This window comes from Amblyomma maculatum, chromosome 1 (assembly GCF_055883805.1).
Source record: "Amblyomma maculatum isolate TAMU_Amacu chromosome 1, ASM5588380v1, whole genome shotgun sequence".
Lineage (NCBI taxonomy): Eukaryota > Metazoa > Arthropoda > Arachnida > Ixodida > Ixodidae > Amblyomma > Amblyomma maculatum.
The window spans coordinates 107,921,877-107,941,682 of NC_139344.1; the positions used below are offsets into that span (position 1 = coordinate 107,921,877).

The 19,806-nt window shown below is 45.8% G+C and overlaps 1 protein-coding gene across 1 annotated transcript in view; it reads right to left on the reverse strand.

The window, feature by feature from the left end:
• Positions 1 to 19,806, reverse strand: part of LOC146203463 (uncharacterized) — an 83,314-nt gene that overhangs the window by 33,380 nt on the left and 30,128 nt on the right. The gene's annotated exons all lie outside the window — the stretch shown is intronic.

The window sequence follows — 19,806 nt, forward strand, 5'->3', positions numbered from 1 at the left end:
ATGTAATATGGGGGACAAGTCCCCAGAACACGGTAACTGCAACCGAAGCACATAGCTTTCTTATTGGCCAATAGTTTCAGACACTGTATTTATGGGTGTGGAAGTTTGAGTTAAGCTCTCTCGTGTGCTAGAAAAATAAGGCAATATCAGTTTACATCAAGATTCTAGTCCAAAACTGCCACATGCATGTCCCAAAGACTTTGGGACATGTACTGAGGCTGGTGAAGTGAAAAAAATTTCAACAAAGCCTCAGATGTGGCGAGTGCCAGTTTTTCAAGTGGCATTGTTGCACTACATAGGTGAGCATTCCCATGGAACAAGATCAAATATAATTTTTATGCCAACATCAACACTATACAATTAGAACTTCTTTCTATAGAAATTGAAACAAACACCTCTGTAGAATATTCAGATATATACAGTTATGCAAGAAATATGCCAATTCTGAAATAAAGAACAAAACACTGTCTTTATTGTCAAGAACTGCAATAAAACGGTGCAAAACTTGAATCAAACTAGCAAAGCTCACTCATTAAACTTGACAACTTCAGTGCACAGGCGGTCTGGCAATACATGCAGCAGACTGTAGCAAAATAATAAAGACAATCTCTTATTTCTAAGAGGTGATTTGAAAATATAACTTATTTAGTGTGCAGCTAAAGACCTGCCAATGGTGGATGTATTTCGAAGTAATACTTTGCATGTACACTGCCAGATATTGAGGCAAACATGGCCTCAAGAATACCACAAAATGGAACAAATATTCTAAATTTGTATCAGCTACAAAGCATATTTCAGTAAGTAGCTCAGCACAGCCTTTACCATGCGAATTATCAAATACCATGCCCCTTTGAGGCACGCTGTAATCACAGGCTTTAACAACAGGTTGTCTCAATCTATTGCTGGTCTTGGCTTTTAGCTGCTTATTTTAGCCAAGACAGCATTTTTTTTTCTGCTGTACATGTGAAGCTCATTGGTGCTTTACAAGCATGCAAAGTACAAAGCAAAAAGATGGTTTTGTGCTTGGTGCACAAAGGAACATTCTGTTCATATGACAAGAAAGTTTTTTCATATTTCACTGTACCAATGAGATGTGCAATTTACGTCAGTATAGCCAAAAGAGGTAAACTTTCAATAAAAAAATGCCACAAGAAAGCAGCTGCTACCACTTGCAACTATTCAAACGATTTTAAGTGCTAAATGGCTCAGATTTCTTCAAATGGCAATGCTTTGTATGCTCATAATTGCACTTACAAAAAAAAAAAAAGAAAAAAAAAGGTTTGGTTTGGTTTAATGTTCCAAAGCGACTCGGGCTATGAGAGACACCGTAGTGGAGGGCTCCAAAAATTTTAAAATTTCGTTAAAGATCCCCAGGTAAAAAAAAAAAGGACTGCCAGGAAAGGCAAATTCTATAGGAGAAAATAAGCACTGCATTGCTGGTTGCCACTTTAGTTGCCATCAGTCTTGGGTTTCTACAGTTTGGCATGCATTTAATGCTGCATAACATGCAACCTATGGCGGTTTCAGCAACTGTGAAGATGTTTTTTGCCTTCATTTTGCAAAAGTAAACAAGTGCTCGGTTATGAAGTGTTCGTGTCAACCTTTTCCACCATGAAAGTATGTTGAAACCCTCTCCTTTTGTATGAATTCTGTGAATAAAAGCGTGTCTAGACCGTCCCTAGATAACATTTTTTGAAGGTTTTGGAAATGCTGACAGGCATCCTTCCAAGACAAGTGCCAGTAATTGTCCCACAAACTTTTATATTACTTGAAAAACCTAACATTTGCAGGAACAGAGCACATGCCGGCCTACAGTGTGTAATGTGGAGGTTTATTTCCAAAAGCTTGGGGACTCAATTAGGCGTAACAGCAGCCAACGGTCTGTGAGACCAGCCAGGCGTGAGCACTAGGTGATGACCTTGTGGCTCGAGCGTAAGCCCGTCTTCTTCTTTACAACAACCCCATGTCAGAAGAGGAGCCATCCCGGTGACTTAAGGGGCGGACAAGACTGAAAGGTCATAGGAGGGCTTGAGGTGTTGGGCGTTCGCAGTCTCACGGCTGCGGTGATGAAGATACGGAGATGGCGTGAGGTGCTCAGCAAGGTAATTCACAGGACATGTCCGCTTCATGACACAATAGAGACCTTCATATTTGGCAAGAAGTTGAGAACCCAGTGTACTGGGAGGCCAGACAAGAGAGGCAGGCGAGAAATGTGGGGCAGATGGATCTTTTTCGTTGCAAGCTTTTTGGGAGCATTGGGTATCTGCTGTGAGGTACCGTGCAATCTTGCGGTAATCTTCGGCGTACTTGGCAGCTTGTGAAACAGAGTGTGAAGCACACAGATATGTCAGGGTGGTGGGGTAGTACAGTATTGATAGGAACAGAGGGATGTCGGCCATAGAGAAGGAAGAAAGGAGAAAATCCTATAGTGTACTGTGTGGCAGTATTGTATGTGAACATAGTGTAGGAAGGAACCAGGTCCCAGTTCGAGTGATTCGAACTGCCATGTCACTCAGAGTGCGGTTAAAACACTCAGTATGGCCATTTGTCTGAGGGTAGTACGCAGTGCAAGTCCGTTGATTTAAATTACCTTGCACTCTCGAAGCAAAGCTTGGACAATAAGAGACAAGAAGACATGGCTGTGGTCGTGGCGTCGTGTGTAAGGACGAACCACCGTAGAAGAAAGGATGCTACATCCTGAGCTGTCGCAACAGGGAGTGCGGCGGTTTCAGCATACCGCATCAAGTGATCAATGGCAACAATGACCCATCATTTGCCAGATGTAGTGTATGGGAGTGGTCTGTATAAATCAATGCTAATGCGGTAGAAAGGGCAAGGGGGACAAGGTAGTGGCTGCAACTTGCCACAAGTATGGTGAGTGGGTGTCTTGCGGTGATGGCAGTCGAGGAACGAGCACACATACTTTAAAACAAAGTTGTACATGCCACACCAGTAGTATCGGAGGCGCAGGCATGTGTACGTCTTGAAAAGGCATATGTGACCGCATTGCAAGTCAGCATGGAAACAGGAGCACAAGTAGGCTCGTAAGTGTAGAGGAATGACAAGCAGCCATATTTGTCCATCAGAATGATAATTCTTGCGATAGAGAAGGTTGTCTCAAACCTCAAATGTGAAGCTTGATGACCCAGGGTGCACAATAGTGTACCCGTCGATGGATCGAAGAGAAAGTCTAGAAGAGCCCTAATCCAAGGATCCTTACGCTGTTCAGAAGGCATGTCACTGATGGTGGGAGATGGTGCAGGAATCTCGATTTTGCAGAGGCTGGCAATTCTGGCTGCTAGCGAGATAAGGCATTGGCTCCTGATGCTTGCAGCACGACCAGTAGACAACGTGGATGCCATATTCTTGGAGACGCAGTGCCCTTCACGCCAGGGCCGGAAGGCTCTTTTAACGAAGAAAGCCAACAAAGGGCATGATGGCCCGTAATGACATCAAAAGGATGGCCGTACACGTAAGGGCAAAACTTGCCTATGGCCCACACAATAGCGAGGCACTCTTTTTTGGTTAAAAAGTAGTTGTGCTCTGCTCTGGTAAGTGTGCGGCTGGCATACGCAAATACATATTCGTCGAATCCAGATTTGCACTGGGCAAGCACCGCATCAAACCAGTAACACTGGCGTTCGTGTGAACTTCAATCGGAGCTGCTGGGTTGAAATGGTGCAAAATAGGAGAGGATGTGAGGAGATGACGCAGAGCTTTCGTGCAACTATATAGCACAGGTGTGTCTTCCACTTGAGGCCACAGAAAACTGTGTCCATCATTCGCTCAAGAGTTGCAGGAGTGTTGCACAGGCTGAAAGGCATGCCGGTGAACTTATTGAGGCCGTCAGGGGTCACAAATGCGGTTTTTGCATGATCTTCAGGTGCCATTGGGACCTCCCAATAACCATATCGCAAGTAGAGTTATAAAAATAGCTCTGCGCCTTAGATGAGGCAATTTAGAGCGTCATCAATTCGGGATAGAGGGTAGACGTCTTTTCACGTGCACCGGTAATAAACGAAAAATCTAACGAAGCCATCCTTCTTTTTCACGAGTACTATCGGAAAGGTCCACAGGCTGTTCATTGGAAGGCTGAATAACTCCACCTTGAAGCATTTTGTTGACCTGTTCTTTAATAACTTGGCATTCGGTGGCAGAAACACAATATAGACGCTGACGCAGAGGGGCATGGGCACTGGTGTCAATGTGGTGCTTGACAGTCGACGTGCACCCCAAAACAGGTTGGTGGCAATCGAAGGGGGAATGGAACAGCTCAAGGTGCCCAAGAAGCAGGGCTCGCTGATATGAAGGAAGAGACGTGTCAATTGAGCAAAGAAAGAGAACTGTCGGCAATGGGGCAGACGCAAGAGTAGGTGGGCTGAGCGCATCCATGTATAGCAGTGGTGATCCTCCGGCGTCGTTGTCGGGGTTGTGAACAGAATCGAAGAGCTGTACGGTACCAATACATTTGCTACGCCGCAAAGTGAAGGGGCTTGAAAATGGGTTCGAGACCCTTAATGAGGTGAGGACAGCGGATATGGTGAACAGGGCATAAGGCAGGGCAGACAGTGGCAGCGAAGAAATATATCGGAAGCCATCACCAACAGTCACAGGAGAGAGGCACAATCATGGATGAGCACACAGGAATATTGGTACTGTCACTGACAAGAGCTTTGGCAGAAACACAGACATAGCAAAGTTCACAGTCCGGCATGGGAATGGGCAGTGCAGAGAACACTATTTGAGTCTGAGCACAATCGATGACTGTGCCGTGGAGTGACAAGAAATCCCAGCATGACGGCAAAACAATGCACTCAATTGTATATAAAATGTTCTGGCTGAGTACTCGAGCAGTACACGCTGCTGAAGGCTGATTGAGATGCACACTTGCAGTTCATAATGACAGTTCATAAAGGGGCATCTTCACTTTCCTCAAAGAGTCTCAAAGCGCTGCATCCATCACAGAGACCACAGCATTGGTGTCGACAAGCGGCATCACAGAAGCACCCTCTAAGAAAACTTTAATTAAATTAGCTGCAGAGAAATGAGGCCTTTCAAATTTCAACGACAGCGCAGCTCTCGCCTTAGGAACTGCAGCACTTAGTCTTCCTCTTGAGCTGCCGTGGAACGACGCCACATTAGAGAAATGGAGCGCTGACGCAGAGAAGGTGAATGGTGACCAGGGATAATGTAGTTAGAAGACAGTGGATGGCTTTGTGATGGTTCAGCAGGAGGAGAGTACTGAAGTTGGTTCCGGTAGCTGGAAACTTTGAAAGGCAGTCGAGAGACGCCTATGCGTCAGCAGCAATTCCACACCGCACTACCAGGCCAGCCGCAGAAGTAGCAGAAGGGATGATTGCCAGTTATGCACCAGGAGTTTGCCAGTGGAGCAGGAGGTCGAATAAAATCTGTGGGTTGTCGAACAAGACCAGGATGCTGAATATAGGCAGGTGGTCAAGGCGGAACATGTGCAGGTGGTGGTTGGGCAACAATGGCTGCATATGTCAATGAGGCCATCAGAGGTATGGGCTGAGGGGCTTGAGGAAGAGCTTCAGTCACCTGTTCATGAATAATCTGGTGCATATTGGGAGCCAGGTGCGGTGAAGGCTCTTGACGACGGGAAATAAAGGAGAGTTGTTGAGCAACTTCTTCCCGAATGAAGCTCTTAATCTGTGGCAGGAGCGAAGACTGATCACCTGCATCTGTCAGGCCAGCAAGCGACTCAGTGTGTGTCGTGTGCTCGCAAGTCAGAGCCCTCCGCTTGTGTAGTTCATCAAAACTCTGACAGAGTGCGACGACTTCTGCAACGGTGCGCAGGTCTCGCGCTAGCAACATCTGAAATGCGTCATCGATTCCCCTGAGAATATGTATTGGCCTCTAACATCTGTGTGTTCATGCACTTGTGCAGGTCAACGACACCCTCAATGCAACTTGTAAAGTTCTCGCCAACCTGCTGAGACTGCGCTCGCAAGTGCTGTTCAGCGCAGAGTTTTCTGACAGCCAGATGGCCAAAAATTTCAAAGCTGGGTTTGAACACGGACCATGACGCACTGTCTGCTTCATGGTTCCAGTGCTACAGATTTGCTATGCTGGTGAGATAGAAAATCACATTTTTGAGCTTGGTTTTTACGTCCAATTTGTTGTAAGCACTCATCTGCTTACAAGCCATTCCTCAACGTCATGGTCGTCAGTGCCGATGAACATGGCGGGGTCTCGCTGGCAGAGAGAGCTGGCACAAATAATGGTCGAGCCCCCTTGTAAAGCTTGGTGGTTGATGCCTTCAGGCATCGCATGAGGTGGTAGCTAAAACATTCCACATAACACTTCAGTAGGCCACAATGATTATACAGGCTAAACACTTCTGGCTGGGTTCTGGAAATAGGTTGAAGCACCTTATCTAAACATTTCATAATAGGTAAAAAATGCCTGGTTAGCTTCAATAGTTGTGCTAGGGATCACAGAAAAATAAAAGGCATGTTTCTTTTCTTAGTTTTTTTTTTCTGTATTTTCAGCATTTCATTTGATAGCCCACATTACTCTCAACTATATAAATATACAGGAAGAAACTTGTAGCAATAAAAGTTGGAAATGCCTTTAATATGTATGTACTGCCTAAGCAAAGGCCAAGTGGCAGCACCTGCCAACATACCCATCTTAAATAGTTATAAGCAAATGAATGATGCACTCCCCATTCAGGACCACAACGCAAAGCTCGTCTGCCGGCCTCTAGACATGGCTGACGCCAACAAACGTCAGGCTAAATGCTTTTGACTTGCATCGTTACCATGACCAACCAGAGCTAAACTTGTGTTCATTGCACCACAACTGAGTAAGAAACAGGTTGGCTAAGAATGAACTCAACTGACTACACATATATGATAGGACATAGCACAAAACACTGCAGCAAGTAATTGGTAAAGCAAACATTGCGAAATAGAGCTACACTAACAAAGTACAGTAAAAGCTCGTTAATTCGGACTTCTAGGGACCGTAAGATATGTCCGAATTAACTGAATGTCCGAATTATCGAGAGAACAAAAAAAAACATGCACGATTTTATCTCAACATACCTTTATTACTTAAAGTAACCATGGATGCTTGTCTGCTTTCCCGCAGAAACCCGCGCGGATACTATTTTCCTCAGTCCTTTCAGGTGCTCAGCAGCGCGCATGCCATCTGCAGTGCCCCAACAAAATTCCTCTAACACAACGAGGGCCTCTGCTGCTTCCTTCACAGTGCGAGGGGGCCGAGGCTGCTCCTCTCGTAGCCCCTCTTCCTCCTCCGAATCTTCGCCGTGCAGTACGTCCCGGACAATTTCTTCCTCAGTTAGAGAGCCGGCTACAGCAACGCCGTCATCAATGCTGATGTAATCGGCGAGTGTCACCGCATCCGGCAGCACACCTCCGAAATCCGGGCAGTCATCTGCATTGTCGTCTGGCGACACTTCTGCCACTGTGTCATTGCAGGGCTCAGGCAAAATGAAGCCACTGTGCCGAAAACAGTTAGCAATGACGTGCGCAGGCGTGTTCTTCCAAACGTAGGCAAGAATGTTGACTGCGCTCAGAAGATCCACATCGTACTGCTTACCGACTTCATTGCACAGTAGCATGCGTTCCAGCACGCGCCTGCGGTCTTCACATACTGAATTATACCTTGGTCCATCGGTTGGAGGGCCGATGTAGTGTTGGGCGGCAAAAAAACAACTTCAATGTTGTTCAGTCCGGTGGCACTGTTATGTGCACTACAGTTGTCAAGGACAATTAACACCTTGCGGTTCTTCGCGGAAAACTGTCGTTCTAACTTTGGTATCCAGCCGTGAAAAATTTCCGATGTCATCCAGGCCTTTTTATTAGCCCGGTACTCCACCGGAACAGCAGGCACGTTCTTCAAGCACCGTGGCTTTTGTGCCTTTCCAATGACGACAAGCGGCAAGCGCTCTGTCCCTGTCATGTTTGCGGCTAAAAGAACGGTGACTCGTTCTTTACTCCTTTTTCCTCCGATGCAGGGATGTCAGGCAATGCCTTAAAAAAAAGTGTTGTTTCATCAGCATTAAAAATGTCATTTGGATCATATGCTGCGATATGTTCCAGCAGCTGAGTGTTCTTCCAGTTGTTGGCAACATCTTCGTTGACGGCACCTCTTATGCAGCTCCATCAGCGGTGGTGGAGTGGAACAATGTGGTGACGGCGCCCATGGAGATGCACCAAGGCCTGCGGCAAGGATGCCCGCTCTCCCCACTGCTGTTCATGCTGTATGTGAGTGGGGTGACACAAAAGCTGGCAGAGTCGGGATGTGGCTACACTTTGGAGCACAGCGAGGAAGCAGCGCTGGTAGTTCACCGGATCCCAGCTTTAATATACGCTGACGATTTGGCACTGTTGGCAAGATCACCCGAGGAGCTGCAGCGGTTGCTGGACATCTGTGGTGTGGAGATGAGACGGCTTGGTCTGCGTTTTAGCTCAACCAAGTGTGTGGCTATGGTGTGGGGGCCTCACAACCATCAACCTGATCGAGTGTAGGATCTCCAGGGCAATGCAGTGTCACAAACCAACGTGACCAAGTACCTTGGCGTCCGACTGAGTGCGGGAGCGAATTATTTAACGGCACATGAGAGGCTCCTCAGAGCGAAGGCCGCTCGCACGAGAGGCATGTTAGGTCAACGGGCCTTGTGGACCTACAACCGCTACGAGGTCACAAGGGCACTCTGGAAGATGGTGGCGGTCCCGGGTCTGACCTACGCCAATGCCGTACTCTGTCTCTCGGCGGGTACGAGAGAATTTTTGGAGAGGCGCCAGAGGGAGGCCGGCCGAATGGCACTCGGGCTACCAAACACGTCCCTATCGAAACCATCCAGGGCGACATGGGTTGGTTGTCATTAACAGCCCGGGAAGCAGTGGCGAAAGCGGCGTTCGAGAACCGCCTGTTCCGTCTCCCCGAGTCGAATGTGGCCCGTCAAACACTCATGCACACCATTTTCACCAGCCGAACGACGAGCTGGACGCGCCGAACACGGTCTCTTCGGCAGAGGTACGGGCTTCCGACGGTATCGTTGGCCACAAAAGCATCGGAGCTGGACTGCACAGCACAGCAGAAGATCCGGACCCAGGTACAGCTGGTCGAGACGGAGGAATGGAAGAAGACTTCCGAAGAAAAAGTGTCATTGGACCTATACCGGGCGGAGAAGGACACCATCCGAAAGGAGCTGTGGTGTGATAACTCGCGCGGTAGTCGTTTGCTGGCAGAGGCACGCTCGGGAGCGTTACGTACAAGCAGGTGGAGAGCGAAATTCATGGTTGGCCTCACGACTGTGTGCGCCCTCTGCGGTGTGGCAGAGGAGTCAACGGACCACGTGGTACTCGAGTGTCCAGCTATCTCTCCGCCCGCCCGTACGATGTCACTACCTGTAGTACTCGGCTTTAGGCTTGCCAGTGGAGAGGCAGCCTCGGTGGATGCGATTGAAGCTACAAAGAGACGATTGGAGTTTTGGTGGCGAGCAGCAAGGAGCAACATCCTTGTGACGCGGCCGCAGCTACAGTGATTTTTTGTGTGTTTTCTTTACTTTTAGGCCACGCCTTTAGCTTCTTGAAGTTAAACCGGCGACCCGATATTAAGGGTGGGCCACCATCACCATCATTTCGCTGCACACATTCTTGAAAACGAGACCATGTCTGTCTCTAAAGCGCGCACACCACCCTTTTGACGCTTTGAATCCATCGATATGCATCATCAGTGCAAACCTCTCAGCCTGCGCCATGATGAGGGGTCCACTCAATGGGAGGTTTGCATCACGTGAGTTGACCACCCACCGAAGCAAGGCTTCTTCCAACTCCGGATGAGCTGCTGTTCGCAGACGCTTTCTTGACGCTTGGAGCTTCTCGCTTTCGAACGCCTGAAGAATCTGTTCTTCATTTTTTACATATGTGCTTAAAGTACTCCTTTTAACGTCATATTTTTTCATTGCTTCTTGTCGGGAGAGCCCGTTCTTAAGGGCCCGCAAAATTTCCACTTTGGTAGCCAAGTCCTTGGCCTCGTAGCTCTTCGGCCATTTCACCGGTGTTGCCATCGGGGGCAAGTGCGGTGATACCAGCGCACAACAGAGAAGCAATGAGCCGCACTAATGTGAGCAGTCTTCAATACAACAGCGTAGCGCACCGACAGCAGCAAAATGACAAAATGGCATCGCCAGTAACGTCGACTCGTGAAAAAACAAGAAAAAGCGCCCATTCAGCCACAAGTCGAGCCAAGTTGATTAATTGATGTCCATGGAGATGCTGCTTTTGGGTATCGCTATTGCGCCGCGTTCGTCTTATTTTCGTTTTCGAGCCTCGGTAGCTGCCCGAAGTTGTCCGAATTATCCGTTGTACGGTCAAATCCGTCCGAATTAACGAGTTTTGTCCCATAGACTCCTATACATAATTCTGGCGACCAGGCGCGAAGGTCGACTTATCCGATTTTCCAAATTAACGGGAGTCAAATTAACGAGCTTTTACTAATAGGAAAAATGCGAAAATTTTTGTAACGATAGAAATGGCTGTGCTAGCTTCACATTTTCATTAAGACTGAAAGAGCCTGCATGCGAAAAACTTGCCTTACACAGACAGATCATTTCTGCACATTAATTACACTGCTTTATGTAACAGCAAGCTTACCTTTACAACTCAAATTTTAAGCAGGAGGGTTTTAAAGACAACCTTAAATAGGCTTTGTAGGGGTAACTTGAACCGAACTGGTTTCACCCGGGCTCATGAAGACTCATCCATACTTGTATCCAAAGAGACTTGTAAACCTAAGGCTCCTGGTAGCTTGTATGAGATGCTTAAACATCTGCGGTGCATCAGAGGTGATCTATGTGATCAGCCCCTGCGTTTCCCCCAGCACTCAGTTACATCATATTGTTTTTTGGAGTTGATCGTGAAACTATGATGTGATGTGACGTGATGTGATGGGTGTGATGAGAAAGCTGTGATGTGAAATCAGGTTCCATACTATAAGCATTTTGGGAATGACAGATTAAAGGAAAAAAGAAGAGTAGAACTTCATATTGAAATCCTTTAACCCTTTCTGCAAAGAAGGCTAGTTCAGCTCATCCAGAATTTGCATACTCAGTGTACAAAAGGTAAGCACCACTCTTTCAAAACATCTTGATTTGTCATTGAAATTCTGAACACTGCTTAAACCTGACCACTGCACTGCACTTGCAGCAACTTTCACCTGATAGTGCAAACAGTCCTCGGAGAACAAGTCATACGAATATGGGTTTGCTTTGTCGTTGCGCTAAACTCTGCACAAGAATTGCAATGGCGCCAGAAGCTCGAGCTTGTATGCTTTCTGCATTGTTTGGAAGTATGAGAAAGAAATTTTCTTTCGACATCAGTTTTGTTTCTTTGTTCTTTCATTACCATGGAAACAGTATGGCAGCCCACATCGGATGAGTGAATAATTTTGCTAGTTTGCACATGAAAAAAAAAAAAAAAAAAAAAAAAATTCCAAGTCAGAGACCTCTACTTTATATTAAAACGAAATAAGCCTGTAACTGGTCTCCAACTTTAGCATAGAAACAAAATGAAGGTTTGGTTTGGTTTGGTTGGTGGGGTTTAAAGTCCGAAAGCAACTTGGGCTATCAGAAACGCTGTAGTGGATAGCTCCGGAGATTTTGACCTGCTAAGGTTCATTTAATGTGCACTGACATCGCACGGCACAAGGGCGCCTTGCTTTTCGCCTTCATCGAAAAGTGGTTGCTGTGACTGGGATCTGATCCTGCATCCTTGGGCACAGTAGTCGAGTGCCCTAACCACTGCACCACCACAGCGGGCAAATAAAATGGAGGGCACAGTGATAAATACAGGATTGTGCAAGCTTAGTAAAAACCTGGCACAAAAATGCCTTGCTCCCATCAGCTCAATTTCCTCCACTGGCTCTGAAGGTGTTGTACTCCACTCAGACGATTGTGTGAGAGTGACAATGTTTTCTTAACTTTTGTTAACAAAGGGCTCATTAATTGTAATGCTACTCAGGCCAGTTACAATACAATACAGTTTCTTTAGGTGCACGAACACAAGTGGTTTCGTGTGCTGTGCAGAGGTGGGCATTTGACCTCAAAAACCTCGACCTCACCTCAAACTCAAAAAATATTTGGCGACCTCACTCAACCTCAACCTCATCAATTGAGGTTGAGGTCCCCCAGGCGACCTCACCTCACTTTTCAGGTGACCATTGGCGACCTCACTCAACCTCACCTCAAACTCAAAATGTGAGGTTGAGGTCAGGCGCTCGACCTCAAAAAAAAAAAAAGAATCATTAAATTAAACCGTAACTTAAAGCAAATATACATTTCTCAGTAATCCTGGGGTATATATAGGCTAGCCAGAATTTGGTCGTATGAAGGCTGTATTTTACTCCTAATTTTATACTACAATTAATATCCTGGATAAAAGCAGAGAAACTCTGGACACTACATGTCCAACTCTGCACTAAAGTGGCAATCCTCTCCCCCTCCTCGCCTACCCTTTTGTGGTCGGTTTCAATCTAAGGCCTACATGGGTACCACGTTACTATGCATAGGCCCATAATGCAATACAAAGAGTTTATCCCATCTGACCCACGTGAACAAGATTCGTATTAGAAAGAAAACAAGCCAGTTCTTACTATAAACTGAAAAGACATGCTGTTGACCCTAGTGACGACGACAACAATGACGATATGCTCTTTTTCTTTTCTTGCCACATAGCGCTAAACAGACAGGGACATAGCGAGACACACGGGACGGGCACTTTTTTTTATCGCCCATCCCGTATGTCTGGCTGTGTCCCTGTCTGTTTAGCGCTATGAGGCAAGAAAACCGACACCAACGCGCCCAAGCTTTCATCCTTGCTCTTTTTCTTAATTCGAAAAAAAAAAATTGATGATTGCCGAGCTTTTTTTTAATACACTGTAGATTGTTTTGCGACAGAATACATTAAATTAAGAAAAAATAGGAATACAGTCGTGCCTCGTTAGTATGAACGCTTTGGTTTCCGACCAAAACTGTCCATAAAGCGAGTCATCCATAATAACGAGTCATGAATAAAAACGAAAAGTATATAATTGAGAAAAAAATTATAAATATTGGCTGCTGTTTTAATTAATTTGGGTATATAAACACCGCCAAGATGTCGATGCTACCCTCTTCAAAAATCCGTCGACGTGAAACGTCATGCCTGTTCTTAAACCTTGTCAGCCATCCTCTTGAGTAGCTGAAGTCAGTAACGCCTAGACAGAGCGTAGAATAATATTTCTCAGTAAACATCTCCCTGTTTTACTGAACAAAAATTCCGTAAGTCATCACAGGTAAAACCTATCAAGACGGAGGAGAAGAAGCACCCATAATGTTGCCGAGGCAGCGAGCCTTCTCTTGAAGCATTTCGTCGCTCACGACAGCACCATTCGCGAGCACATTTCCGAACCACATTAATAAGGCTGACTCCATTTCTTCGAACTGTGCTGGGCGCTGTCGGACTGTGGCTTACGCTGTGATGCCGACGTTGAGCCATTTATCGGAGTCCGGTAGAATATATAGATGGTATACCGTCGACCTGACGAGGCTGAGGCCTAGTTGAACTTGGGTCCAGTCTTTCACGGCTTGGATTGACTGCGATTGCTTTTGCCGCTTGTTTTCACAGATTTCCCGCTTCGCGCCTAAGTTCAGCTCCATTCTTTTGCGTTTAACTCCCACCATGCCAAAAGTCAGACTAAAGTTGAGAGTTACAGGCTCCTGCTTCTTTGCACTCTTTTTCCCTAGTTAACCTCCCTGACTTTCCGTTCTTCTGATTCTCTTTCTTGCCTTGTACTGTTTTTGTAAGGAAGCGAGGGAGTCAAGTTGGCAGGCTACTATACAGAGGGCTATCAAACAGCCCTTTCCTGTGCCGTTTGTATGTGTTCCTATGAAACAAACACTGCAAGCTGAAGTACAGTTTAGAATGACGGCTAGCCGACTACGAAGAGCTCAGACCTTGTCAAGGGCGCATCGTTGACTCAAGGCGAAGCCGACATGCGGATCGCTGTGTTGCAAAATGTGGTAGTTCGGCAGCGCAACAGTGACGAAAATTAGGAGCATGAGAAGGAAGGGCGTCCACGACGGGACGCCCGGTCCTGGTTGCGTGGTCGTCGCGTTTCTGTTGTCGCTCTACTTCGTGAGTGTGTCTTAACCCTGACCGAAAAGCGTTAACGGCTTCATGGAACACACTGTGTTCTGGGATAGAAAAACTTCAGTTCCCACCCCCAATTTTGGCGCTTGTCTTTCTTCTTATTGTTTCTTTCTTACACTATTCTTACGCTCTTACGCTTTCTTACGTTCTTCTGTTCTGCGACCACGTGTTGCTGTTTTCCCGACTGCGCCTCTAGTTGCGGCGCTGCCGCTGCAACAAGAAATCTCCCGGTTCCCTCCTTTTGGGGTCTTTCCTAGTAGCTGACCCTCGGTTTGCTGCGTAAGATCCCTGTCATCCACCCTCCTTTTCTCCTCCTCCTCCTCCCCCCCCCCCTTCCCTCCTAAAACGACGACACGCCCGCTTTGGTTCTTTCCAACTCCACAGGACTCGTTCAGGCATCCGACCGTATATGCTGTCGCATAGGTTCCCGGCTTGCGCACCCTTCTTTAACTTGCGTTCGGACTCTTCTGCTTTTTTCAAACGATGTCCATATTAACGAGACACAAATACATGGGCCGAATAGGCTGTGTGCATTCATCCCATCTCCATGGTTCAGAGAGCGAGTTTCTATATTAACGAGACATAAATACATTGAAAAATCTTCGCCCCTAGAAAAACTGTCCATAATTCGGGTCCTCCATATTAACGGATGTCATATTAACGGGGCACAAATTTTCCGTAATAGCCACTCATGAAACGACTTGTGAATCCCAAACAAAACAAACAAAAGAGGAAAAGACAGCAAAACACCAATTAATCATAAAACTCGGCCAACGCCGCATAAACCTTCAGAAAATTTCGAAGAGGAATGCTGTTTATCTTATGAGGTCCCAACCGGTCAATCCTGGGCGTTAGTTTATAATTCTGTGATCCCGTGGCGTATTGCAAGAATTGGTGAAATTGCTTCTTCGAACACCACGCTTACAATAAAAAATTACAAGGGTCGGAACTGCTAGGAAAAAGGGTAAACGAGAACCACTTTGCTGTCGCGAACATCGGCTCGCCCGTCAAATTTCGCCGGAGCAAAATGTCCTACTCCCACCCGCCTAAACACACACACACACACACACACACACACACACACACACACACACACACACACACACACACACACACACACACACACACACACACACACACACACACACACACACACGATAAAAATACTTGTACGTCCGAACCGAATACTGGATGCCATTTCGCCAACAATTCTGAGACGAGCTTCTTTGTGGTATTCACTTGTTTTCCTTTGAAGAATGAACTAATAAATTGCACGGTGGTGTCTCCGAAGCTGCTTCGCCGCATGCACCGTAGGTGAATCTAGAGAAACCGTTTCCCCGTTACTGTCGTATAGTTACAGCACATAAACGTAAAATAAAGGCAAGAACAACAGAAAGGAGGCGAGCAAGCAGCCCGGAGGGACCGCGCCCCCCGCTGTGCACGCGCTCCTCCCTTCGCCGTCCATCTGTAGCAGACATAGCAATAATTGAATTACAGTAATGAAATTACTGTAATTGAATTACTTTTCTCGGTAATTTGTAATGTAATGAATTTCTTTCTCGGGTTGGTAATTCAGTAATGTAATGAATTACTTTTTGGTAGTAATTTCGCAGCAAAAGTAATTAATTCCTTTCGAAATTACTTTTACTAAAGTGCGCCACTACTCCTTCAATAGTCAACGAAGTAGAGTGCCGCGAAAGCAAGAACGACGGGCGGCAAGCGAAGCCAACGTAACGGATCGGCAAAGGGGGACAGATTAAGCATAACAGTGCGTCTGAGACCTCGTGTGTAGCAGGGGCAACCATTCTCCAAGTAGCAGGATACAAGGCGTCAAGGGAATCCCGAAGGGAGAAATGGTGCAAAAAGGCTGGAGCTGAAAACTAGTTGCGAGCGCGGCGCAGCGGCACTCCCTGCTGCGTCGGCTAGTGCACAGTGGTGCCTGGTTACACTCAACACCACGGTGCGAGGGAGGATTGGGGCTGGGGGAGATAGGCGGAAGGGTCCATGACGTGAGGCACCGTGGTTTGAGCATTACTGAGCAGTGAGCACATATGTGCCCACGTCGATTCTTGGGACTGCGGAAGCAATAAATAACCTAGCTTCTTCGGGCCCTTCAAATGGCGGAGACAGCTCCGTGCCAGCAAGACGCTGGGTTCGCCGGTCATTTCACGACTGTTCGACCACGTGTTTTTTTTTTTTGTTTTTTTTTTGTAATAGCCCGTGCTGTAGGAGAGAGGGAAGGAATAGCTCTCTGGGACAGAATTTGGCGGGAAGACGAAAGAATGTGTGTCCTTCGCATCCGAAGACCAAGCTTTTGTTTTGTTTATTAGCTTTGATTAGTTTTTGCATGGATGGAAACTAGAAAGTAATTTAAAAGTAATTTAATTTCACAATATAAGTAATCATAATGTAATTTCATTACTTTTTAGAGCAGTAATGAGTGATGTAATTTAATTACTTTTCTTAGGTTTTCAGCAAATTAATTAGTTATGTAATTTAATTCCTTTTCAAAAGTAATTTTGCCATGCATGGTCTGTAGGCATCTGGTTTTGCTCATGCGGTGAATGCCCAACTGTCACCAATACACACCAAATGGCAATGGCGTATGTGTGCCAGCTCCGCTTTCAGAGACTAGATCGCGCTTTCCAATACTTGCAAAAGAAAAAGAAAAAAACTAAATGACCGCGCGGGTAAGTGGAAAGGAGGGTTGGGCTATGGGCCTCTGAAAAAGAGCGTAATGTGAGGGAAGAAGCCTGTTCTCTTTTCGGCAGTGTACAAAATTAATTGACATACAAGAAAATATATATAAATAAATACCATGTTGACGAAAGTAATAACAAATATCGCACACTAAAAACAGAAGAGAACTGCGCTTCCCAGAGCTTATAGAAGGTTTGAGACATCGACTTAATACGGCATTCCTCAGTGCTAGCATGTAATTGGCTTCACATCCCGTACGTTAAAATTGATTTTTAAAGAAAAAAAAAACAAATATCTGAAAAAATTATTCCGACATCTGGCCACAAAAATTTTCATCAGATTGATTTGTCCGTCTCGAGCAGACGGGAGCACAAAACAGACACGTTCAGTTCGCCACACCGATTCGTCTGTCTAGACACCAAAATGTCCAGCCGGAAACCATCTTAATACTTTCTAGCTCATAAAAACATGTAGGAGAACGCTGTTCTCTTTTTGTTTTTGTTTTTTCTGCGCCTGAATAAGAGATTTCAAGAAAAACCTGATATTATGAAGTTAAGAATCCCTTACTCTCCTCCTTCCTCCCGCATTGCTTGATTTCAATAGAGTTTGAGAGAGAAATAAAGAGCCTTAGCGGAGCGAAATCATTTTTTTTTTTCATTGCGCTTGACTGCATACTAGCCCCATATATTTTTTTGTCTGTTCAATCTCGGCAAATGGTTAACATGCGCATGCGTTTTCCTGTATACCAGTTGCGTCTTATAAAATGTGCCGTGCCGTCCATTTCATCCCATTGCAGTTGTTCGGGGCCACCTGTGAATCTGTATAAGAAACAAGCAGCACAAAACTAAGAGAGGTTGTTCTGGAAAATACAAGAATATAAATTTACAGGACCGAAATATAGAACGATGACGTACAATTCGAAAGGGAGGACTTCGATAAAATGCCCAGATGGTATTGTGCCAGTTTTTCTGGTTTGTTCATGTTTTTTTTTATCTGTCAGTATCACGTCCCCTAACAATTTCGCTGCACCATTTTCTGTTAAGTTTCCGTGTAATGTACAGCAGGGTCCTTTATCGAATGTAAAGCAGCAGCCGTTATAGCGCCTGGAAACGGGCATGCACAAGACACAGTTCTGCACCGCGCCGTCTGCGCAAAGACAATTTGCTTCGCTTTTTAGTCTGCTGCTTTCTTTGCGGCCTCCGACAAAAGCACCGCAGGTCAACGTGAGTTATGTGCTTTGCGCGCTCCTGGGTGTTTGAGCCTGCCGCAAGCATCGGCACAAACAAGTCAGGGGAAACGGGGGTGGCTGGCGAGGGGCATGAGGAGTTCGTGAAATAAAAAAAAAAAAATATCTCCTTCCAAGTAGACCAGAGGGAAGCGGTCTCGGGCTGCTGACATTACGGTGGAATGCCGAAAGCTGGGCAGGGGCTGCCGCATCCGGTCGTCCGAATGGGGGGTAACCAAACACCGAGAGTCGGCGGGCACACCACGGCAGTACGCTCGAGCTCCGCGTCAAAAGGGGCGCTCTTCGAAGAAAGCCGCGGCAACAGCAAAAAGCCTGGACCTCACAATTTCGACCTCACACAATGACGACCTCACTCAACCTCAAACTCACGCGTGAGGTTGAGGTCCAATTTCGTGACCTCACTCAAACAATTTCGAGCTGTCACCGACCTCACCTCAACCTCACCTCAACCTCACCTCACTCCGTGAGGTTGAGGTCATTTTGAGGTTGAGGTCGACCTCATGAGGTCGAAACCTCATGAGGTTGCCCACCTCTGGTGCTGTGCGATATCAGTTCAGTTCAGTTCAGTCGATATCAGTACACGTTAAAGAACCCCCGGTGGTTGAATTTTCCAGAGCCCTTCGCTATGGCGTTGCTCATAGCCTGAGCAAGGGTGCAACAGCTTAAATTGAATTTGTAGCAATTTTTGGAGCAGAAAAATCATAGTTATGAAGCGGTGAAATCTATATTTGGAGTACCTCACAAGAAAAAAAAAAATGCACTTTGCAGCACGAATTCAAATTTTGGAGCCTCTAAACAGGAAAGAAACCTTACGTTCGCACAAAAATGAAGAGATGTAAATTTTGGATCATATGAGTGTGATCCAAAGTATATAGCAAGGGCCACCTATCACAAGCATTGACATATTTTTTAAAGAAATCCGGCATGTACCCATTTTTGTAACTAAGCACTTTGTATCGCAAGGCAAGGTATTACACTAAAGAAAAAAGAATGTGAGGCATAAAACCGAGGTTAATTTCTCAAACCTTGGGGACAAAAAAAAAAGAAAAAAAAAAAAAAACTAGAAAATATGCATTTCATTTTTTTTTTTTTGCATCTAGCACGGTTTGACAATCCTAATCACAGAAGCCCGTTGAGAAGCAACATGAGGGGCCTGTGCACATCAGTTTCGGCGCCATGATGAACATAGGTTTCTGCTGATCATAAGCTTTTTTTTTTTCTGCAAGTCACAGACAATGAGACACTGAACAATTAGAACCCTATTCTTGGACTTGCTGACAAGTTTCACACACTACACAAGACAGAGTGAGACATGTCAGTTCATGAGAGCCAGTTCTATTTCAAGGGTTGGCTTTATTGCAAACAACACACAGCCCTGGAATACGCTTGCCTTGGCCTAAATTTACTGTCCAGTGTACGGTATGTGGTAAATAAATAAATATATATATATATATATATATATATATATATGTGCAGATAAATGAAGGGGAAAATGAAGGTGCTCGTTATAATACATGAAGGAAAGAAGCCAACAGTCGGCGAGGCCAAGGAAAGCATTGGGGGATTGTAATTTGTCTTTTTTTGTTTTTTAATTTTTACTTCAGTAGTCACATAAATTAGTAATGTAATCTGTTTAGGGGAAAGACAAGTAAGCACAAAGTAGAAGGAAAAACAATG